This window comes from Nicotiana tabacum, chromosome 9 (genome assembly GCF_000715075.1).
Source record: "Nicotiana tabacum cultivar K326 chromosome 9, ASM71507v2, whole genome shotgun sequence".
Lineage (NCBI taxonomy): Eukaryota > Viridiplantae > Streptophyta > Magnoliopsida > Solanales > Solanaceae > Nicotiana > Nicotiana tabacum.
The window spans coordinates 8,954,717-8,977,714 of NC_134088.1; the positions used below are offsets into that span (position 1 = coordinate 8,954,717).

Sequence of the window (22,998 nt, forward strand, 5' to 3'; positions counted from 1 at the left end):
ACCCGATCCATATATATATATCGATGCAGCGTGCAGCCCGATCCATAAATATATAATCCTCACAACCAGTTCCTCGGCCTCTCTCAGTCATCAACCTCACAAGCCACTCGGGCTATAAGTAAAACATGACGCTCAGCCAAAACATATCATTTTTTATGCATCAAAGGTGTAATAAATACTGAGTTATGAAATCAATAAAACATAACATGACTGAGTACAGATCTTAAGTCAAAATAGTTGAGGAAATAATAAGGAAAAGCCCCCAGGGGTCCAAACAACTTGGCACGAGGCCCAAATATGACATTCAGCCCAAAACAAAGTAATATTTTCCAAAACACAGGTGTATCAAATAGTTTTCAGTCAAATATGCAACTTAAGAGTTGCTACGGGACGAACCAAGTCACAATCCCCAATGGTGCACGTCCCCACGCTCATCATCTAGCATGTGTGTCACCTCAATATAGTGAAACAAAGTGAAATCTGGGGTTTCATTGCCTTAGGACAAGATTTACAATCATTACTTACCTCAAACCGGACGAACATCTACACCGCGATGCCCTTGCCACTCGACTCGGCATCAAATCACCTCGAATCTATCCAAAATAAGAATCATATCATCAATACATGCCAAAGGAACAAAGCCCACGCGAAAATTATCAAATTAAACTAAAAATCCCGAAATTAGCCAAACCCGACCTGTAACGACCCGACCGGTCGTTTTAAGAATTAACGCATTGATCCTCTATTAACTGCTTTCCTTGTGTTTGTTTTTGCTATTTTGATTTTCCGGGATGTTTGGTTTTGAGTTTCAGAGAGTTTGGGGACACTTAGTCCCTAAATGAGAGTTTAAGTAGAATTTGGACCGTAGTCGGAACAGTATGAAGATGACCTTGAAATGATATTTAGTTGGTTCTATTAGCTTCCCTGGGCGATTTCGGGCTTAGAGGCATGTTTAGATTGTGTTTTGTAGGTTCGTAGCTAATTTAGGCTTGAAATGCCGAAAGTTGAAATTTTGAAGTTTCCGGTTCGATAGTGATATTTTGATCTAAGGGTCGGAATGGGATTCCAAAAATTGGAGTAGCTCCATAGTGTTGAATGTGATGTGTGTGCAAAATTTCAGGTCATTCGGACGAGGTTTGATAGACTTTTTGATCGAAAGTATAATTTAAGAGTTTTTGGAGTTTTTAGGCTCGAATCCATGGCTAATTCGATGTTTCGATGTTGTTTTAGGTATTTTAAGGGTTGGTATAAGTTTGGATAGTTGTATATGACTTGTTTGTGCTTTTGATTGAGGTCCTGGGGGCTTTGTGATGATTTTGTATGGTTAACAGAAAATTTGGAGTGAGAGTTAGCTTCAGTTTGCTGTCATAATCGCACTTGCGGCTTGGGGACCGCAGGTGCTAGCCCGCAGAAGCGGTTGAAGCACCGTAGATGTGGTTTGGGCGAAATGGGGTTGAACCGCAGATGTGGTCAAGGCACCGCAGAAGCGGCACCGCATCTGCGGAAAGGCAGTCGCAGGTGCAAAAAATCCTGTTTAATGAAATGTCGCAGATGCGACCAAGTCTTTGCAAAAGAGGGACCACAGATGCGGTTTCACTGCTCAGAAAAGGGGGCAGAACGAGGGTTTAATCAAAAAGCTTGGAAAATTGATTTGGGAGCTCCAGGTTGGCGATTTTGAGAGGGATTTTCACCTGAGCGATTTGGGTAAGTAATTCCTATTCGGTTTAGACTAATTTCCATGAATCTTTACTTAAATCCATCCTTTAATTTCGAATTTATGGTGGAATATTGAGGGAAAAAGTGGAGAAAGTTCTTAGACCTAAATTTCGAGTTTTAATTGGGGATTTGTTATTGGATTTGGATAATTTTGGTATGGTTAGACTCGTGAGAGTAAAAGAATTCTAAAAATGTAAATTTTACCCGATTCCGAGATGTGGGCCCGAGTGGTGTTTTGGTCATTTTACCTAATTTCGCGTAGTAGCTTAGAATTTATTTGTAGAATCAATTACTTGAAGTGTTATTTACATTATGCAATTGAATTGAATAGATTTGGGCCATTTGGAGTCGAGTACTCAGGGCAAGAACGTGGTTTCAGGTTAAATTTTTAGCTGGTTCGAGGTAAGTGGCTTGCCTAACCATGTGTTGGGGAAACTCCCCTTAGGATTTGGTATTATTGATATTTGAAATACCTTGTATGTAAGGTGACGAGTGCGTACTTGTGATAATTGTTGAAAATCCGATTTTTCTTTAAGTAATTTTAAATCGTGTTTCTTTATCCCGTTTATACTACTTGCAATTTAAGCCTGTTGTTAGCTTAAGGAAGCATGTCTAATAGCCTTAATTGATTTACTTGCTCAAACTACCTTATTTGGATTATGTGCAGCATGCTAGGCTAGACATACCTGTCTTACCTTGGTTTTGGAATTTAAATTGAACTGTGTACTCTTCTTGTCGTTGTTATGCGTTTACTTTGGGACTACGGGATGGAATCCCGGGAGATCCCCCTACACGTTTACTTGGGGACTATAGAACAGTATTTTGGGAGATCCTCCTACACTTTTATATTGGAACTACGGGACTGCAAGATTCCCCCTATATTGAGTATTTACATTTGGGACTACGGATCGGTATTTTGGGAGATCCCCGCGCATTATGAGTTGGACTACAGGATGGTATATCGGGAGATCCACCGGATATTTATATTTAGGGACTACAGGACGGTATCCTGGGAGATCCCCGATTGTTATCTCTGTGTTGAGCTGTATTCTTTTCCGTGATTATTTCGTCTCTGTTATATTTGTTGTTGTTCTTTCCATTATGTGTTACTCTTTACTCTTGCACTTATTATATTATCTTATTTTACATTGTTAAACCTTGTATTTCATTTAACCTCAGTAGGACCCTGACCTTCCTCGTCATTACCCGACCGAGGTTAGCCTTGGCACTTACTGAGTGCTGCTGTGGTGTACTCATGCCCTTTCTGTGCATGTTTTTCATGTGTAGATCCAGGTACTTCCACTCAGTCTTATTATCCTTGAGGCGAGGCGCTTCTGTAGAGACTTTGAGGTATTCTACCGCGTCTGCAGACCGAGGAGTCCCTTTCTATCTTTCTGTAATAGCATAGCGCTTCTGTATTTTCCTTTTGTTAGACATTTCTAGAGTTAGAGCTTCTTATATATCTCTCAGCATGTGATTCATGGAGTTCCGGATTTTTGGGAAGTGTTAAGTTGAGATTCTTGTACTGTTATATGTCAGGCGGCATCTTAAACACTATTTCATTTCATTATTTCGGGTTTATATTATTTTATTTTTCGTAAATTATTTCCTTTCCGCATTTGTCAGGCTTACCTAGTCATAGAGACTAGGTGTCGTCACGATAGTTCACAGAGGGCAAACTGGGGTCGTGATAAGTTGGTGTCAGAGCTCTAGGTTCGTAGGAGTCATGAATCACAAGCCAATTTATTAGAGTCTCGCGGATCGGTATGGAGACGTCTGTACTTATTTGCCAGAGGCTATGTAACTGTTAGGAAAATTCCACTTCATTTGATTTCCTTATTGTGCGAGATTTTGACATCACAATTCTAAACTCCTGTCTTCTATTCTCTCATAGATGGTGAGGACACGCGCTACCAGAGATGATTAGGAAACTCCGCCCCCTACTGGAGCCGTCGGGGGCTGGGGTAGAGGCCGAGGACGCACACGTGGTGCAGCCAGAGCACCCGGTGAGCTACCACCGAGGTACCACCAGTAGTTCCAGCTGGAGTCCAGGCACCTGATACGCCTACTGCTACCACTACTCTAGCTCTTCATGAGACTCTTGTTCAGTTCATGAGCATGTACACCACTCTGGCTTAGGTAGGGTTGCTTCCCTTTGCTGCAGCTACATCTCAGGCCGGGGAGGAACATAAAATCCCGCCGCCCGCATTCCTGAGTAGTGAGAGCATGTTGATCAAGTCCTAGAGATTATTCCTATACAGCCTGCAATCCCAAATCGGCCCGAGGACAGGGCAACGACTTCAGAGGATGAGCAGCGGAGGCTTGAGAGGTTCAAGAATTATGATCCTCCTATATTCAATGGGTTAGCATTAGATGATGCCTTAGGATTTCTAGAGGAGTGTCACCGTATCCTACGCAATATGGGTATATCAGGATTGAGTGGGGTTTCTTTTATTGCCTTCCAGCTTCGAGGAGTCGCCTATGAGTGGTGGCGTACCTATGAGTTAGACAGTCTAGATGAGGCAGCTTCACTGACTTGGACTCAGTTTTCAGATATGTTCCTGAGAGAGTTTGTTCCTCAGAGCCTCAGGGACGCATGGCGCGCATAGTTTGAGCATTTGCGCTAGGGTGCTATGACTGTCTCAGAGTATCTGTCCAATACACTTGCTTGGCTAGACACACCCCAGCCTTGGTTTTTACTGTTCGCAAGAGGGTTCGCCAGTTTATTGAGGGGCTTATTCCCAACATTAGGTCTAGCGTGGCTCGTGAGTTGGAGATGGATATTTCTTATCAGTAGGTGGTGAGCAATGGTAGGAGGATAGAGGGTATGCATGCTAGGGAGAGAGAGGAGAGAGAGGCCAAGAGGTCTTGAGAGTCAGGCCATTATTCTGGTACCCGTGCTCCAACTGCAGTTCGTCATGGTAGGGGTTATATTATTCGCCCCTTTCATTCAGCTCTTCCAGCAGCCAGTGGTATTCCAGCTCCTCCTAGGCCTCAGGAGCCTTATTATGCACCGCCAGTATCTAGTGCGCCTCCAGCACTGGGTGCTTTCAGTGGTCAGTCCAGCAGACCTGGCCCGAGCTAGTCACAACCACCACATCCTCCTAGAGCTTGTTTTGAGTGTGGTGACACACGCCATATGGTGAGGGATTGCCCCAGACTTAGAAGGGGTTCACCTCCACAGCGTGCCCTCCAGAGTTCTCAAGCTATGATTACAGTACTAGTTGCTACCCCACCTGCTCAGCCAGCTAGAGGTGGAGGTCGGGGAGGCAGAGGTTGCCCTAGAGGGGGAGGCTGCCAGAGATTATGCCCTTCCTACTCGTACTGAGGTTGTCGCCTCCATTCATCACAAGTATTGTCCTGGTTCGTCATAGAGATGCATCGATTTTATTCGATCCAGTCTCCACCTATTCTTATGTGTCTTCTTATTTTGCTCCGCATTTGGGTGTATCTCAAGATTCCTTGAGTGCCCCTGTTTATATTTCTACTCTTGTGGGATATTCTCTTGTTGTGGACCGCATTTATCGGTTGTGTTTGATTGCTCTTAGTGGTTTTGAGATCAGAGCTAATTTGTTATTGCTCATCATGGTAGATTTTGATATTATCTTGGAATGGACTGGTTGTCGCCCCATTATGCTATTCTTGATTGTCACGCCAAAACCGTGACGTTGGCTATGCCAGGTGTTCCAAGAGTTGAGTGGAGGGGTACCTTAGATCATACTTCTAGTAGAGTTATTTCTTTCCTTAAGGCTCAGTGTATGGTTGAGAAGGGGTGTGATGCGTATCTAGCTTATGTGAGAGATGTCAGTATTGATACCCCTACAGTTGATTAAGTCCCAATAGTACGGGATTTTCCTGATGTGTTTCCAGCTGATCTTTTGGGTATGCCGCTCGATAGAGATATTGATTTTGGCATTGATCTGTTGTCGGGCACTCAGCCCATCTCTATTCCTCAGTATCATATAGCTCCTCCTGAGTTGAGGGAGCAGTTACAGGAATTGCTTGATAAGGGATTTATTCGGCCCAGTGTATTACCTTGGGGTGCTCTTGTCATGTTTGTAAAGAAAAAGGATGGTTCTATGCGTATGTGCATTGATTATCACCAGTTGAATAAAGTTACAATGAAGAACCGGTATCATTTGCCTCGTATTGATGATTTTTTTGACCAGCTTCAGGGTGCACGAGTGTTTTCTAAGATTGACTTGTGTTTAGGCTACCATCAGTTAAAGATTCGGGAGCCATACATCCCAAAGACTACTTTCAGGACTCGGTATGGTCATTACGAGTTCCTTGTTATATCATTTGGGCTGACCAATGCCCCAGCAGCCTTTATGCATTTAATTCACGATGTGTTCCGGCCATATTTTGACTCGTTCGTTATTGTCTTTAGTGATGATACGTCGTATACTCCCGGAGTCGGGAACATCATGAGCAGCACCTGAGGACAGTGCTTCAGACTTTAAGGGAAAAGAAGTTATATGCAAAGTTCTCAAAATGTGAGTTTTGGTTGGATTATGTGGCCTTCTTGTATCACGTGGTATCGAGCGAGGGTATACGGGTGGATTCGAAGAAAGCGGAAGCAGTACAGAGTTGGCCCAGACCATCCTTAGCTATAGAGATCTGCAGTTTTCTTGGCTTGGTGGGCCATTACCGTCGATTTGTTGAGGGGTTTTCATCTATTGCAGTACCTATGACTAGGCTGACCAGAAGGGTGCTCCATTCTAGTGGACGGAAGAGTGTGAGGCGAGCTTTTCAGAAGCTCAAGATAGCTTTGACTACAACCTCAGTTTTGATATTGCCTACAGGTTCGGGGTCTTATACTGTCTATTGTAATACCTCGAGGATTGGCCTTGGAGCGGTATTGATTTAGGACGGTAGGGCGATTGCCTACGCGTCCAGACAGTTGAAGGTATATGAGAAGAATTATCATGTCCATGATCTTGAGTTAGCTACTATTGTTCACGCCATGAAGATCTAGCATCATTATTTGTACGGTGTTCTTTGTGAGATTTATACTGATCGTCGGATCTTGCAGCACCTATTCAAGCAAAAAGATCTTAATTTGCGCCAGATGAGGTGGTTAGAGTTACTAATGGACTATGATATCACTATTTTGTATCACTCGGGCAAGTCTAATGTGGTGGTCGATGCTTTGAGTCGCCGGGCAGAGAGTTTGGGGAGTTTGGCATATTTACCAACAGTGGAGAGGCCCATGACGATGGATGTTCAGGGCTTAGCCAGCCAGTTTGTGAGATTAGATCTTTAGAGCCTAGTCAAGTTTTAGCTTGCGTGGTTTCTCGATCTTCTTATTCGATCGTATCAGGGAGCGTCAGTATGATGACCCTCATTTTCTTGTCCTCAAGGATAAGGTTCAGTACGGTAATGCCAAAGATATGGCTATTGGTGATGATGGGGTATTGAGGATGCAGGGTCGGGTCTGTGTACCCAATGTTGATGGGTTTCAAGAGTTGATTCTAGGGGAGGCCCATAGTTTGCAGTATTCCATTCATTCGGGTGACGCAAAGATGTATCGGGATTTGAGACAGCACTATTGGTGGAGGCGGATGAAGAAAGAAATAGTTGGATTTGTAGCTCAGTGCCTCAATTGTCAGTAGGTGAAGTATGAGCACTAGAGACTGGGTGGTTTGCTTCAGCAGATAGAGATTCTGGAGTGGAAGTGGGAAAGGATGACCATGGATTCTGTAGTTGGACTCCTACGGAATTTGAAGAACTTCGATGCCATTTGGGTGATTGTGGATCGGCTGACCAAGTCCGCGCACTTCATTCCTAAGTGTACTACTTATTCATCGGAGCGATTGGCGGAGATTTATATTCGGGAGATCGTTCGTCTGCATGGTATTCTAGTTTCAATCATTTTAGACAGAGGTAATCAATTCACATCACTGTTCTGGAGGGCCGTACAACATGAGATAGGTACTCGGGTGGAGTTGAGCACAACATTTCACCCCCAGACGGACGGACAGTCCGAGCGCATTATTCAGATTCTTAAGGATATGATCCTTATGTGTGTGATTGAGTTTGGAAGGTCTTGGGATCGGTTCTTGCCATTGGCGGAGTTTGCCTACAATAACAGCTATCGGTCCAGCATTCAGATGGCACCGTACAAGGCTTTATATGGTAGGCGTTGTAGCCTCGGTGGTTTGGTTTGAGCCGGGTGAGGCTAGATTATTGGGCAAAGACTTGGTTTATGATGCTTTGGAGAAGGTTAAGGTGATTTAGGATAGACTCCATATAGCCCTGTCCAAATGGAAGAGTTACATAGATTGGAAGGTTCGTGATGTTTTCTATATGGTTAGTGAGCGGGTTCTGCTTCGGGTTTTGCCTATGAAGGGCGTTATGAGATTCGGGAAGAAAGGGAAGTTGAGTCTGAGGCTTATTGGTCCTTTTGAGATAATGCAGCGCATTGGGGAGGTTGCTTATGAGCTTGCCTTACCTCCCAGCTTGGCAGAAGTTCATCCGGTATTTCATGTTTCGATGCTTCGAAGGTTTCATGGTGATCCGTCGCACGTTTTGGATTTCAGTTCAGTCCAAGGATCTATCTTATGTTGAGGATCCAGTGGCGATATTGGACAGGCAGGTTAGAAAGCTGAGTCAAAGAACATTGCATCGGTGATGGTTCAGTGGCGGGGCCAGCCGGTAGAGGAGGCGACCTAGGAGACCGAGCAGGATATGCATAGTCGTTACCCTCATCTTTTCAATACTTCAGGTATGTCTCTATGCTCGTTCGAGGACGAACGAATGTTTAAGTGTGAGAGGATGTAACGACCCGACCGGTCGTTATAAGAATTAACGCCCCGATCCCCTATTAACTACTTTCCCTGTGTTTGTTTCTGCTATTTTGATTTGTCGGGATGTTTGGATTTGAGTTTCGGAGAGTTTGGGGACACTTAGTTCCTAAATAAGAGTTTAAGTTTTAGAATTTGACCGTAGTCGTATCAATGCGAAGATGGCCTCGGAATGGAATTCTGTTGGTTCCGTTAGCTTCGTTGGGTGATTTCGAGCTTAGGGGCATGTTCGGACTGTGTTTTGGAGGTCCATAGCTAATTTAGGCTTGAAATGCCGAAAATTTAAATTTTGAAATTTCCGTTTCAATAGTGAGATTTGGATCTAAGGGCCGGAATAGGATTCTGGAAGTTGGAGTAGCTCCGTATTGTTGAATGTGATGTGTGTGCAAATTTAAGGTCATTCGGACGAGGTTTGACAGACTTTTTGATCGAATGCGTAATTTGAGACTTTTTGGAGTTCTTAGGCTCGAATCTATGGTTAATTCGATGTTTCGATGTTGTTTTAGGTGTGTTAAGGATTGGTATAAGTTTGGATAGTGGTATATGACTTGTTCGTGCTTTTGGTTGAGGTCTTGGGGGCATCGGGATGATTTTGGATGGTTAACGGAAAGTTTGGAGTTGAGAGTTAGCTTCAGTTTGCTGTCATAATCGCACCTGCAGCTTGGGGACCGTAGGTGTGAGCCCGGAGAAACGGTTGAAGCACTGCAGATGCGGCGGCTTGGGGCGAAATGGGGTTGGACCACAGATGTGGTCAAGGTACCGTAGAAGCGGCACTGCATCTGCAGAAAGGCAGTCGCTGGAGAAGAAAATCCAGTTTAATGAAATATCGAAGATGCGACCTGGTCTTCGTAGAAGCGGGATCGCAAGTGTGGTCCCAGGGCCCGCAGATGTAGTTTCACTGCTCAGAAAAGGGGGCATAACGAGGGTTTAATCAAAAAGCTTCAAAGAATTGATTTAGGAGCTCGGGGTTGGCGATTTTGAGAGGGATTTTCACCTAGGCGATTTGGGTAAGTAATTCCTACTCGGTATAGACTAATTTTCATGAATCTACACTTAAATCCATCCTTTAATTTCGAATTTATGATGTAACATTGTGGGAAAAAGTGGAGAAAGTTCTTAGACCTAAATTTCGGGTTTTAATTGGGGATTTGTCATTGGATTTGGATACTTTTGGTATGGTTAGAGTCGTGAGAGTATGAGGATTCTGAAAATGTAAATTTTACCCGATTCCGAGATGTGGGCCTGAGGGGAGTTTTGGTCATTTTACCTAATTTCACGTATTAGCTTAGAATTTATTTGTAGAATCAGTTACTTGAAGTGTTATTTACATTATGCAATTGAATTGAATAGATTTGGGCCATTTGGAGTCGAGTACTCATGGCAAGAACGTGGTTTCGGGTTGAATTTTGAGCCGGTCGAGGTAAGTGGCTTGCCTAGACTTGTGTAGGGGAAACTCCCCTTAGGATTTGGTATTATTGATATTTGAAATGCCTTGTACGTGAGGTGACGAGTGCTACTTGTGCTAATTGTTGAAAATCCGGTTTTTCTTTAAGTAATTTTAAATCGTGTTTCTTTTTCCCGTTTATACTACTTGAAATTTAAGTCTGTTGGCTCAGGGAAGCATGTCTAATTTCCTTAATTGCTTTACTTGTCAAACTGCCTTATTCATATTATTTGCAGCATGCTAGGCTAGAAATACTTGTCTTACCTTGGTATTGGAATTTGAATTGAACTGTGTATTCTTCTTGTCGTTGTTGTGCGTTTACTTTGGAACTACGGTACGGTATCCTAGGAGATCCCCCTGCACGTTTACTTTGGGAATACGGAATGGTATTCCGGGAGATCCCCTTGCACTTTTATATTGGAACTACGAGACTGCACCCGATAGATTCCCCTGTATTGAGTATTTACATTTGGGACTACGGATTGGTATTCTGGGAGATCCTCGCGCATTATGAGTTGGACTACAGGACGGTATCCTGGGAGATCCACCAGATATTTATATTTGGGGACTACAGGACGGTAGCCTGGGAGATCCTTGGTTGTTATCTCTGTGTTGAGCTGTATTCCTTTCCGTGATTATTTCGTCTCTGTTATATTTGTTGTTGTTCTTTCCATTCTGTGTTACTCTTTACTGTTGCACTTATTATACTATCTTATTTTACACTATTAAACCTTGTATTTCATTTAACCTTAGTAAGGCCCTGACCTTCCTCATCACTACCCGACCGAGGTTAGGCTTGGCACTTACTGAGTACCGCTGTGGTGTACTCATACCCTTTCTGCGCATGTTTTTCATGTGCAGATCCAGGTACTTAAACTCAGTCTTATCATCCTTGAGGCGAGGCGCTTCTGTAGAGACTTCGAAATATTTCTAACGCGTCCGCAGACTAAGAAGTCCCTTCCTATCTTTCTGTAATAGCATAGCCCTTCTGTATTTTCCTTTTGTTAGACATTTTTGGAGTTAGAACTTCTTATGAATCTCTTAGCTTAAGGGTGGGCATAAAATCCGAAAAACCGAACTGAACCGAATTAATTTGGTATTTCAATTTCGGTTTATTCGGTTTATTTCGGTACAAACATTTTGGTATTTCGGTAATTCGACTCGGTATACGGTATTGGGTTTTTGATATTTTGGTACCGAAATACCAAAATTGTTTAGTGTAACGGAGAAAGGTTGTATTCATCTTACTGTTGTGCTTTTGCGAAACAAAAAATGAGTACTTATTTGTCGATCGCTCAAACAACACTTCATAGCTTGCGATCTCAATTTTCTTTTTATAATTATCACCACCTCTTAGCAAGAAATTGGTCCACTTTCACCCCTACTTGTAGCCTTCATCAAATTTCTTAGCTTTGCCAACTTCCAAGTTGCTTGTATGGGTGAGCCTCCTTGCTTGAATAGATCCATAAATGGCTTCATTCAAGTAAATAACTAGGAATACAAACGCATGGCCACCACTCACAAGTCATTTAAGATTGTTCTCTGCGAGCAAGAACATAGCTCTTACATTGAGAAATGGACATTAATTCTCCTCCAACAGTCCATAGCACTCAAGAAGATATAGAAGCTTGAGAGAGGAGAAAGGGAATCAAGACACCATATGTAAATCAGCGTCACAGCACGACAATAACATCATTTTTGCGAAACAAATACACATTGAGGCAACAATGTCCTCTCAGTAGTATCGTCATCATCGACAAAAATAGTTTCATTTCAACTTCTCTTCAGAATTCTTACCCCTATCTTCTAGTTCTGCCATGCAGAATAGTAAATTGCTCTCTTTGTAGCAACTGATGCTTTGCAAGAAGCATGTGCAGCTGAGAGGTTGCTCAATTCATTAAGGTAATTACTTTTTGTATTCAATCCTCCTTTCCTCTAAGTGAGTCTCACAATTATAGATAGTTTTCATCTTTAAAAAAATACATTGCATGTAACTTAGAATGTGCCAATACTAAATGAACTCAAATTAAGTTAGATAACTTTCATAGTATATATTCATTGCTATATTTTTGGAAGCAAATGAGGGTCCTCGAATTCGAATTGCCTTATCTAAATCAGTTTACCAGTGATAAACCGGTTTAGCACAATGATCAACATGGATTACGTTAGTTAATGGAGTGGGGGAGATAGTGAAGATTTGGTTTAAACCGAAACCGTACCGAACCAAAATAAGAAATACCGAACCGTACCGAAATATTTTGGTACGGTATTTGGTATACACAATTGATAAACCGAATACCGAAATACCGAACCGAAATTCTTAAATAGCGAACTGAAATACCGAATGCCCACCCCTATCTTAGCTTGTGATTCATGGGGTTCCGGATTTTGGGAAGAGTTAAGTTGAGATTCTTGTACTGTTATATGCCAGACGACATCTTAAATACTATTTCATTTCGTTATTTTGGGTTTATATTATTTTCTTTTCCACAAATTATTTCCTTTCCGCATTTGTTAGGCTTACCTAATCGTAGAGACTAGGTGTCGTCACGATAGTTCACGGAGGGCGAACTAGGATCGTAACACGACCCCGGGGCCCATGTCTCAGAATTTGATAAAAATTACAACACAAGAATCCTTATCCTTCCACAAGTCAATACATACTAAGATCATCAAAATCGGACCTCAAATGGCCCTTCAAATCCCCAATTTAACTCTCTAATTTCAAGCCCTAATTTCCCAACTCTTTCTCCAATTTTTCCACTAATTTTCATGATTCAACAATGAAATAATCACCATAAACATAAGGTACAAAGCCCAAGTAGCTTACCTCTCTATCAACACTTGATTCCCTCTTGAAATCACAGCTTGGAGCTCCAAAATCGCATAAACATGATGAAGAAATGACTGAAAATTGCGAAGAGGCCTTTTATACATTCTGCCTAGCACTTTCGCACCTGCGGCCCATTTCACGCACCTGCGGACCGCTTTGACGGTCAAGATTACCGCATCTGCGGTTTCCACTTAAGTCACAAGGACCGCATCTACGCCCAGGCACCACACCTGCGGTCGCGCGGATGCGTCCAAATAACTGCATTTGCGGTTCTTCTCCTAAAGGCCAAACTCGCATCTGCGATCTCCTCATCGCTTCTGCGGTCTCGCACCTATGGTCCCCAATCCACAGGTGCGGAAATAACAGGAACAGCAAAATCTGCAGCACAACTCAAATTCCAAACTTCCCGTCAACCACTCAAAACCATTCCAGGGTCCTCAGGACCTCAACCAAACATACCAACAAGTCACATATCATCATTCAAACTTATTCCAACCTTCGGAACACTCAAAACAACATCAAAACATCAAATTACCCTCGGATTCAAGCCTAAAGACTTAGAAATTCTCAAAGTCCACCAACACGCCGAAACCTATCAAATCACCTCCGAATGACCTGAAATTTTGCACACACGTCACAAATGACACAACGGGCATACTCCAACTTCCGGAATTCTATTCCGACCCCGATATCAAGATTTTCACTGGCGACTGGAAAATGCCAAATTTTTAATTTTGCCAATTCAAGACTAAATCTACTATGGACCTCCAAAATACATTCCGAACATGCTCCTAAGTCCAAAATTACCCAACAGAGCTAATCAAATCATAGAAAAATCCAAATCCGAGATTGAATATTAAAAAGTCAAGATAGGGTCAAACCTTTCAAATTTAAAGCTTTATGTTGAGAATCATCCTTCCATATCTATTCTGATTAACCTAAAAAACCACAACCGACGATTTACATAAGTCATAAGACATTATACGGGGCTAATCATGCTCGAGAACTGGCGAGCAAAGTGCAAATGCTCAAAATGATCGGTCGGGTCGTTACATCCTCCTCCACTTAAACATACGTTTGTCCTCGAACATGTCCATAGTTGTTCTAAAAGCTAACAAATCGATGTATAACCTTACCAGGCACATACCCGAGGGTGATCCCACATCACCCTATCCCATATCGGTCCAATAGCACAACATAACTGAGATCTTGTAATCCAATCTTGTCCATAAACCTTAGAACCAAATTTCCACTTCCGAAATCATCTATAAGATTAGAATCTCACATCTATACTCTGAATAAGACTGAACAAGCTATAACAAACCATACATGTAACCTTAAATGTGATTACATGATGTACCACATAACTCAAACACTCGTAGCGATAACTTCTAATCACGATAGCTGCTCAAAACAATCGAATGTTGATAATAAACCTCTTGTCAAATAAAGCCTCATTCCAACACTTTCGTACACTGCCAACGATGAATGAAACATGCAGAAAGTCATAACCATTCCTCAGATCAACCATTCATGAAGCTCCCTATCCTTCGGCAAGGACCACAGAAAGTTTCTAAGTCGAATCTCGATATTATCTGTCCCACGTGCTGAAATCAAATTCCGATAGTATTCATTCTAGATCCCAATGATGTCATCTTATCTAACACGACTACTCTAGTGGCATGACACATCGATACAATCTAAAGCTTCAACCCGTGCAACCCGCGCACCAATAAGCAACATTCCAAATGTACTCAAATCAAGGAAAAATGACTCAAACGAGAGAGCTGTACCGCAAGCTCACTAGTACCACCACACACAATGCTAAGAACCGATCACACACCATAAAACCAGAGCATGCGAATCTAACCCGAAGGATCATACCTCCACATAATTTTGCTGCAATACGCGACCCTATCCAAACACTAGTCCACATGAAATACCTCAAATCACCATGCCCAAAATAGACTACCACGCGCAATTTGATATCTAGTACCAAAAGCAATTCATCATAACCACGGAGAAGCAACTGACATGACACCACACAACCCGAAAGGACATAACCAATACGCGATCCACCGAGCAATACCCAATACTCTTCCCGCTTGGATTCCACTATGAGACCCCAATAGAACTGCACCATATGTGCCTATAACAATCGAATCATAAATCCTCGCAACATAAGATGTAACTCACAGATCGCTCCAGAACACGAATAAGCTCAACAATAATCAAATGACACATTTCTCAACAATAGCAGTTTGGAGCCAATAAATCTGACCCGCTGCAGAACACACATCCATGTTGGGCCTACCAATGAACCCCAAGTCAACTCTGGTCACCCACAACAGATAAATAACCCTCCGAAACTCCGTAGTGACAGAATCACAAAACATACTACCCTCTGACTAACCTTAGCTACATTTTCACAGTCCACAACCACGAAACCATCTACTCACGAAGACTCTCAGTCTCCAAATCCATTAGAACATACGAATCACCATTTCTGGACTCAACTCCACCGCCTGAATATCCACACTTCTCCGATTACTCGGTCATCCTACGAGGAATACTCTTGAAATTTTTCTATGCCACAAGGCTAAAATCTGAACTCTAGCAATTGATCAAATAAAAGAGTGCCACAATACCAATGACGTATCCATAAATCAATCACATTACCATTTCTGAAGTATACCCTCATCAAGTCACACCAATTAGCAATATCATTTGCCTAATCATTTGAAACTGCCCGTGCTGCCTAAGAATTTATGATCTTCCTTTCAGAACTGAATTGTGACCCTACACATGCAAATCTCAATCCTACATAACATATCGCATATACCATACATTCCTAGGATAAACATAAGAACTTCATATCTATTCCGAGCCACAAGCAACTACGTACTCAACTAGCCAAGAACTTTTCATTTGATACCATCTAGAAGGAAATTACTATACATCTCATGCTCCTCATGCTAGTAGAAAATATACATCTCTAACCGTGGTAGAAACCATCAAGAACTCTATGAATTCCATTTGCACAAAACCAAACCTCAGGATTGAATCCTTTTAACTCGACCAAGCTACACAGATCACCAAAAACCCAAGAGCATTGCCACGAAATACCTGTAGAAACGCATTACCTCATAAGCACCCAAAGAACTAATCATATCCCTTACCATGCCCATCCGACCTACTACCAAGTTGTCCTATTTATCCCAAGTTCCTTCTGAATTACCTTTGAATTGATACTTCTCCTTGCCAAAATACCACAATCATCAACCCAGACTCACCACACGAGACCCAAGCATAAAACCACACCGCTCTAAGGCTCATAAACCATTGTATTCTTCTAAAACATCCCAAAAGTACCACAACCGAGATACCCACACTGAAGAGATAAAGCCATTACCTTCGCTTTCCTGATACTGGTATGTAGAATTCATAATGATACAGAAATGCCACAAGTCCTGACATCCTCCTATATAAATCCCAATTTCTAGCCAACACACATCCTGAAGATTCCCAATTACTACATGTAAATCTTAAATCCTTCAAAACTATTCTCGGAAGTCATCCACTCTATTTTGGTTTCAATTAGATTGATCAAATGAATTGAACGACATGTGACCCATTAGAACAATAACACTTATGGAGGTAACCACACTTTAATGCAACCAAATAAATTCCTACTCTATGCACCGTACATCCTTCACCAATAACAACTCAAGTCATTCCGTGATTCTTATACACCCATAAAGTATAACCTAACCTTTATTAAAAAAATTCTTTACTCGAGCCATCCTCAATCTCAACCCGCAAGCCACAACTGATTCACTAGTATACTTCAAACTGAAACCAATATAACACATAACCTTGCAATCAACTAATCAATAGCAGACTCCCCCACTTGGCTCAAAGCCATAGATCAGAACACACAATAACTCATAATGCCTATACTCTATTACTGCCATAATACCATAGTGAGATTAAACTCAATCCCTCATAAGCTCGTATAACACAGACCATCTAGTACTTCAAATCTTCTACAAATCTCGCATTCACCCTCGTAACAGTCAAGCCCACTCTCTTAAGTGATCCAAATTCAAATTGCAACACATATATTTCACTGGTAAAAGAGGTCTTCAAACAACATAAGGATCACACAAACTTCAGAACACTCCACAGGAGATAACCCACCTGTTTCGCCTCAACTAACATCTCTTTATGCCCTTCCACCATCATAAACATCACGCAATCACTTAATCTTCCTGACTTTGAACTCATATCACAACATGAAATCTACTTCACTCCCCAACCAGATAACATGAAAAAATCCTTCAACACACTCACAACTCGGGCCTATATATCAAATCAAGATAGGAATAAAGCACCAAATAGTTCTTTCTATCCTCAAGCAGACCCTTCTCGTCACATTCAACTCATATGAACACATCTCGCAATCACATCATACTCATCACATAGATATCCAGTCATCACTTCCACTAATAGGGACACTACCGAACATATAAATACAAAAGCACGTGCTCACACAATCAACACCTCAATGCTCAAGATACAAGCAGAGCGCGGCCTCAAGTCCTCCAGACTGGCCCAACATCAACACACTAAAATCACATCTCACCCCTCGATCAGGGAATCACAAGCCGTTGATGCACAACTAATACTGAGTGCTCATGTGCGCATACGAACACGTGGAAGGAATTCAAAGAGTTACATTTCCAGCTGAATCAATGATACACGATAAGAATTCAAGAATGTGGGATTTCCTAAAGGTTCTGCAGCCTCTCGAAGACAAGTACATAAATCTCTATACCGATCCACGAGACTCTACTAAATCTGCTCATGACTCGTGAGACCTATGTAACCTAGGCTCTGATACCAACTTGTCACGACCCCAAAACCAACCTGGTCGTGATGGCGCATATCATGGAACTAGGCCAGCCGACATAAACCCAAAACCAATCAGTATTTTCTATTCTTAGAATAAAATCAAATCTATTTAGCAATAAACCTTTATATAGAGTTTAAAACAAAACAACAGTGCAGAAAGAAAGCCTGTCATCAGGGTGTCACTAGTCATGAGCATCTACTACATCTATCTGACAACCTCAAGACCAACATGATCGGGGAAAATCACAAAGTACACTAAGGGAGAATAAGAAAGGAGAAAAGTAGGGCTGCGATTGCCAAGCAGCTACCTTGCTAACTCCGATGAACTTGCCACCGAGCTCAGAAATACATGGATCTGCACACAAGGTGCAAAAGTAATGTGAGTACGCCAACTGAGTAAGTAATAAAGTAAATAAAGACTGAGTCGTAGTAAACGATAAATCCACATCATGATAAACTCACTAAGCACAACAAGCTTTCAAATCAGAATATAAGTCAATCATCTCATTTAAAATCCAGTTTTTGGTAAAAATCATTTGAATATGCTTTCCAACAATTCCAATAGAGGTTCAATACAATTTATAGTAAAAGTGATGAAAATCATAATCGGCCCCTCGGGCATAACATAGTTCGTATACAGACCCTCCGAAAAACATAAATCATATACACCTCATAACAGAAAAATCTCAGAGGAAATAACAAAGCCAAATAAGTTATTAAATTCCAAACATCTCGTAAAACTTCAGTTTCAATTAAAGTTGTTTAAAAGCATTTGTTCAACATTTTCAACAAAGGCTCCGTATAAAGAGGAGTGAAAATAGTAATTTCATAAAAACAAACCCCTCTAGCAAAGCATCACTCATATATATATATATATAGCCCCACGCGCAAGCCTCTCAGTCACTCGAGACTCAACTCTCATCAATCAGCACTTACACGCAATAGGTGCCTTATAATAACCACCGCGGCGCGCAGCCCGATCCATAAATATATAGTTGAATGCGCTTACTGGGGGTGTGAAGACTCCGGAGGGGCTCCTACAGCCCAGGTACTATATCGCTGCGGCGTGCAGCCCGATCCATATATCGCTGCGACATGCAGCCCGATCCATATATATAGCGTGCAACCCGATCCATAAATATATAATCCTCACAACCAGACCCTCGGCTTCTCTCACTCATAAATTTCACAATCAGGCCCTCGGCCTCTCTCAGTCATCAACCTCACTAGCCACTCGGGCTATCAGTAAACAAGGTGCTCAGCCCAAAAATATCATTTTTATGATCAAAGGAGCAATAAATACTGAGTTATGAAATCAATAAAACATAACATGACTGAGTACAGATCTTAAGTCAAAATAGTTGAGGAAATAATAAGGAAAAGACCCTAAGGGTCCAAACAACTTGGCACAAGGTCCAAATATGGTATTCAGCCCAAAACATAGTAATATTTTCTAAACCACAGGTGTATCAAATAGTTTTCAGTCAAATACGCAACTTAAGAGTCGCTATAGGATGGACCAAGTCACAATCCCCAACGGTGCGCGTCCCTATGCTTGTCATCTAGTGTGTGCGTCACCTCAATATAGTGAAACGAAGTGAAATCTGGGGTTTCATACCCTTATGACAAGATTTACAATCATTACTTACCTCAAACCGGACGAACATCGACACCGTGATGCCCTTGTTGCTCGACTCGGCCTCAAAGAACCTCAAATATGTCCAAAATCAGAATCATATCATCAATACATGTCGAAGGGACAGAGCCCACGCGAAAATTATCAGATTAAACTCAAAATCCCGAAATTGGCCAAACCCTAACCCCGGGCCCACGTCTCGGAATTCGATAAAAATCACAACACTAGAATCCTTATCCTTCCAAGAGTCTATACATACCAAGATCATCAATATTAGACCTCAAATGACCCCTCAAGTCCCCATTTAACTCTCCAATTTCAAGCCATAATTTTCCAATTCTTTCTCTAATTTTCATGATTAAACAATGAAATAATCACCATAAACACAAGATACAAAGCCCAAGTAGCTTATCTCTCTGTCAACACTTGATTCTCTCTTGAAATCACAGTTTGGAGCTCCAAAATCGCACAAATATAATGAAGAAATGACTGAAAATCGCGAAAGAGCCTTTTTATACATTCTGCCCAGCACTTTCGCACCTGCGGCCCATTTCACGCACCTGTGGGCCGCTTTTGCAGTCAAGATTACCGCATCTACGGTTTCCACTTAAGTCACAAGGACCGCATCTGCGGTCCCGCAGATGCGTCCAAATAACTGCATCTATGGTTCTTCTCCTAAAGGCCAAACTCGCATCTACAATCTCCTCATCACTTCTGCGGCCTCGCACATGTGGTCCTAAATCCGCAGGTGCAGAAATAACAGGAATAGCAAAATCTGCAGCACAACTCAAATTCAAAACATCCCGTCAACCACTCAAAACCATTCCGAGGCCCTCGGAACCTCAACCAAACATACCAACAAGTCACATATCACCATTCAAACTTATTCCAACTTTCGAAACACTCAAAACAATATCAAAACATCAAATCACCCTCGGATTCAAGTCTAAAGACTTAGAAATTCTCAAATTCCACCAACACGCCGCAACCTATCAAATCACCTCCAAATGACCTGAAATTTTGCACACACGTTTCAAATGACATAACGAACCTGCTCCAACTTCCGAAATTCTATTTCAACCCCAATATCAAGATTTTCACTACCGACTGGAAAATGCCAAATTTTCAGTTTCGCCAATTCAAGCCTAAATCTACCACGCGCCTCCAAAATATATTCTGAACACACTCCTAAGTCCAAAATCACCTGACGGAACTAACCAAATCATAAAAAATCAAAATCCGATATTGAATACTAAAAAGTCAAGACGAGATCAAACCTTTCAAATTTAAAGCTTTACGCCGAGAATCATCCTTCCATATCTATTCCGATTAACCTGAAAAATCACAACCAACGATTTATATAAGTCATACGACATCATACGAAGCTAATCATACCCGAGAACTAGCGAGCGAAGTGCAAATGTTCAAAACGACCGGTCGGGTCGTTACATCATCCCCCACCTTTTAAAACATTGCTAAAAATAGACTATACTGAACGTTGCCAAATACATAAGCAACCCCTTAAAGTTGGCTCCAACTTTCACTTAAGCACTCTAAGTAAAGCTTATTCCTATTAAGCACTAGGACATAATTTATAGTGTACTTAGACACAAAATGTTGATAAGGCAAAACAAGTGTTTCTCAATTCCCTAAGGCGCGTGAACTGATACTAGTGTCATATTTTTTTTCTCTACTTTGTAAATCATATATTTTTAACCTGAACCAATGCTACATAAATTCCTCTCCTTCATATTCCACCATATATCCACCATGAACCACCACTAACTAATTCTTATTCATCGTCTCCCTCTGTTCATCAAGAAACCACAACTCGACTTCAACAACAAAACACACATATACAGCTGCACCAACAGCTTCACCAAACTTGACCACTTTCACACCTCACTGTCACTCAAAGTTTTCATATACACTGAGAAAATTACAATCAACACAGAATCACGCCCCCCTTCAGATTATTTCATTAGATCTAAACATAGGAGTCAAAGGTGTCGTTCGAATTATAGACAAGCCATAAACTACCAGCATCGATGTCTGTCAAAAATTTCACATGCTTCCCCTCTCAATACCATCCATTGAAACTTGAATTTCTCTTAAATATTAGGGGGAAAAGAAATATAATCTTGAATTTCTCATCACTAGGAGAGCTTAAATTATAATTAAATTAAAAACCCAGAAAGGAAAAGAAAAGAAATAAATGAGAAAACCTGAAGAAAATAGAGAAGAGATCTTGAGGTATTCGCTGTATGAATTACAATTTAATGTTACTAATAGATAGTTGGGAAAAAGATGGTGACGGAGTGGTAAATGGAAAAATATGGAACCTATGCTAGGGTGCGGAGAAGACGAAGGATTTTGTTTGGGTTGGGGGAAGGGGTTGAGAATTTAGTGGAAATATTTATTTTTTCTAAAGCCTGTACAAATACCACGCGTCTCCACATTATTCGTCCTTTGCCACCTCATCCGCAAGTGAGTTACACGCACATAATTTTTTAAATCGATTATGAGTAAGGTGTCTAATAGGTACACTATGAATTATATTGAAGTGCATAATAGGAACAAGCTTTAGTTATAGTGTTTAAGTGAAAGTGTTACACCCCATGTTTCGTACATGAAAATAGGCCATAAATAAATTAATGAGAGTCCGGAAGTAAGATGTCACGTCCCGCAGTATTATATTACGGTGATGTTACGCTTTACAGTATTAAGTTACGACGATGTTGCACCCTGAAGTATTGTACGTTAAAATTTCGTTTTCAGATAACCGACGTAGACTCGGGGATGAGATCATCTTGACGTTAACGTACTTATGTTATTTATAACAGGCGATAAATAAGTGTTATGAAGGATAAGGGGGTACACATATTAAAGAAAATGAGTTTCGTTGGAAGTGATCAATTTGGAATAAAATACGGGTCGAGCGATAATACCCGATAATTATGAACTAGTACCATGCAAGGTACCATATGACCACGGTAGTATAATATATAAAGTATATATGAAGTATTTTTAAAAATAAATAGAATTTTAAGTAATTGGAAATAATTCTCAATTATGCGGGTAATAGATTAATTACCGGGTAACGAAACATTACCCGGTTAACTAATAAGTGGATAAATTTAATCAATTATCCTAAAGAGTAACGTGGCAACATGCCACACATTAAAAGAATGAATCTTCAAGTCATTTCATTATGTGACAATGTAACATAAAGTTATTTAATGACTCATAAGGAACATGAAAGAACAAAAACCAAAATCTGATTCTTAAAGTTTCAAAAAGACCTTTTATCTTTAGAAACCAAACAAAAATAAACGTGAGTAAGATTCTTAAGGAACTAAAAACTTAAGAATCAGATTTTTCAACATTTTAAAGCCAAAACGTGAAAACAATTTCAAAGCCAAAAATGCGAAACCAAATAATTGCATGTTGTCTTGAACTAGAGAATCAATTCTGTCAACACTTCAAAAATTTCGATTGAAATTTCAGTTCAAATTTCAATCCAAGATTCAAGCATAGTTTTCGTTCAAGAATTTTGCAGAAACGGGTATGTTAAGGCTATCCCTTCTTTCTTTTGGCATGATCCTTACGATACGAACGAAACGTGCAAATGCACAAATTTCACATATGA

At 41.1% G+C, this 22,998-nt stretch overlaps 1 long non-coding RNA gene across 1 annotated transcript; it reads right to left on the reverse strand.

Annotated features, from left to right (window-relative positions):
* Positions 1-17,745: 17,745 nt before the first annotated feature.
* On the reverse strand, positions 17,746-21,719 carry LOC142164344 (uncharacterized). The gene is made up of 3 exons (XR_012695128.1): positions 21,575-21,719; positions 20,627-20,683; positions 17,746-18,068 (listed from the first exon to the last, which is right to left on the reverse strand). It is a non-coding gene; the product is annotated as an uncharacterized LOC142164344 (long non-coding RNA).
* Between the last annotated feature and the right edge of the window lie 1,279 nt (positions 21,720-22,998).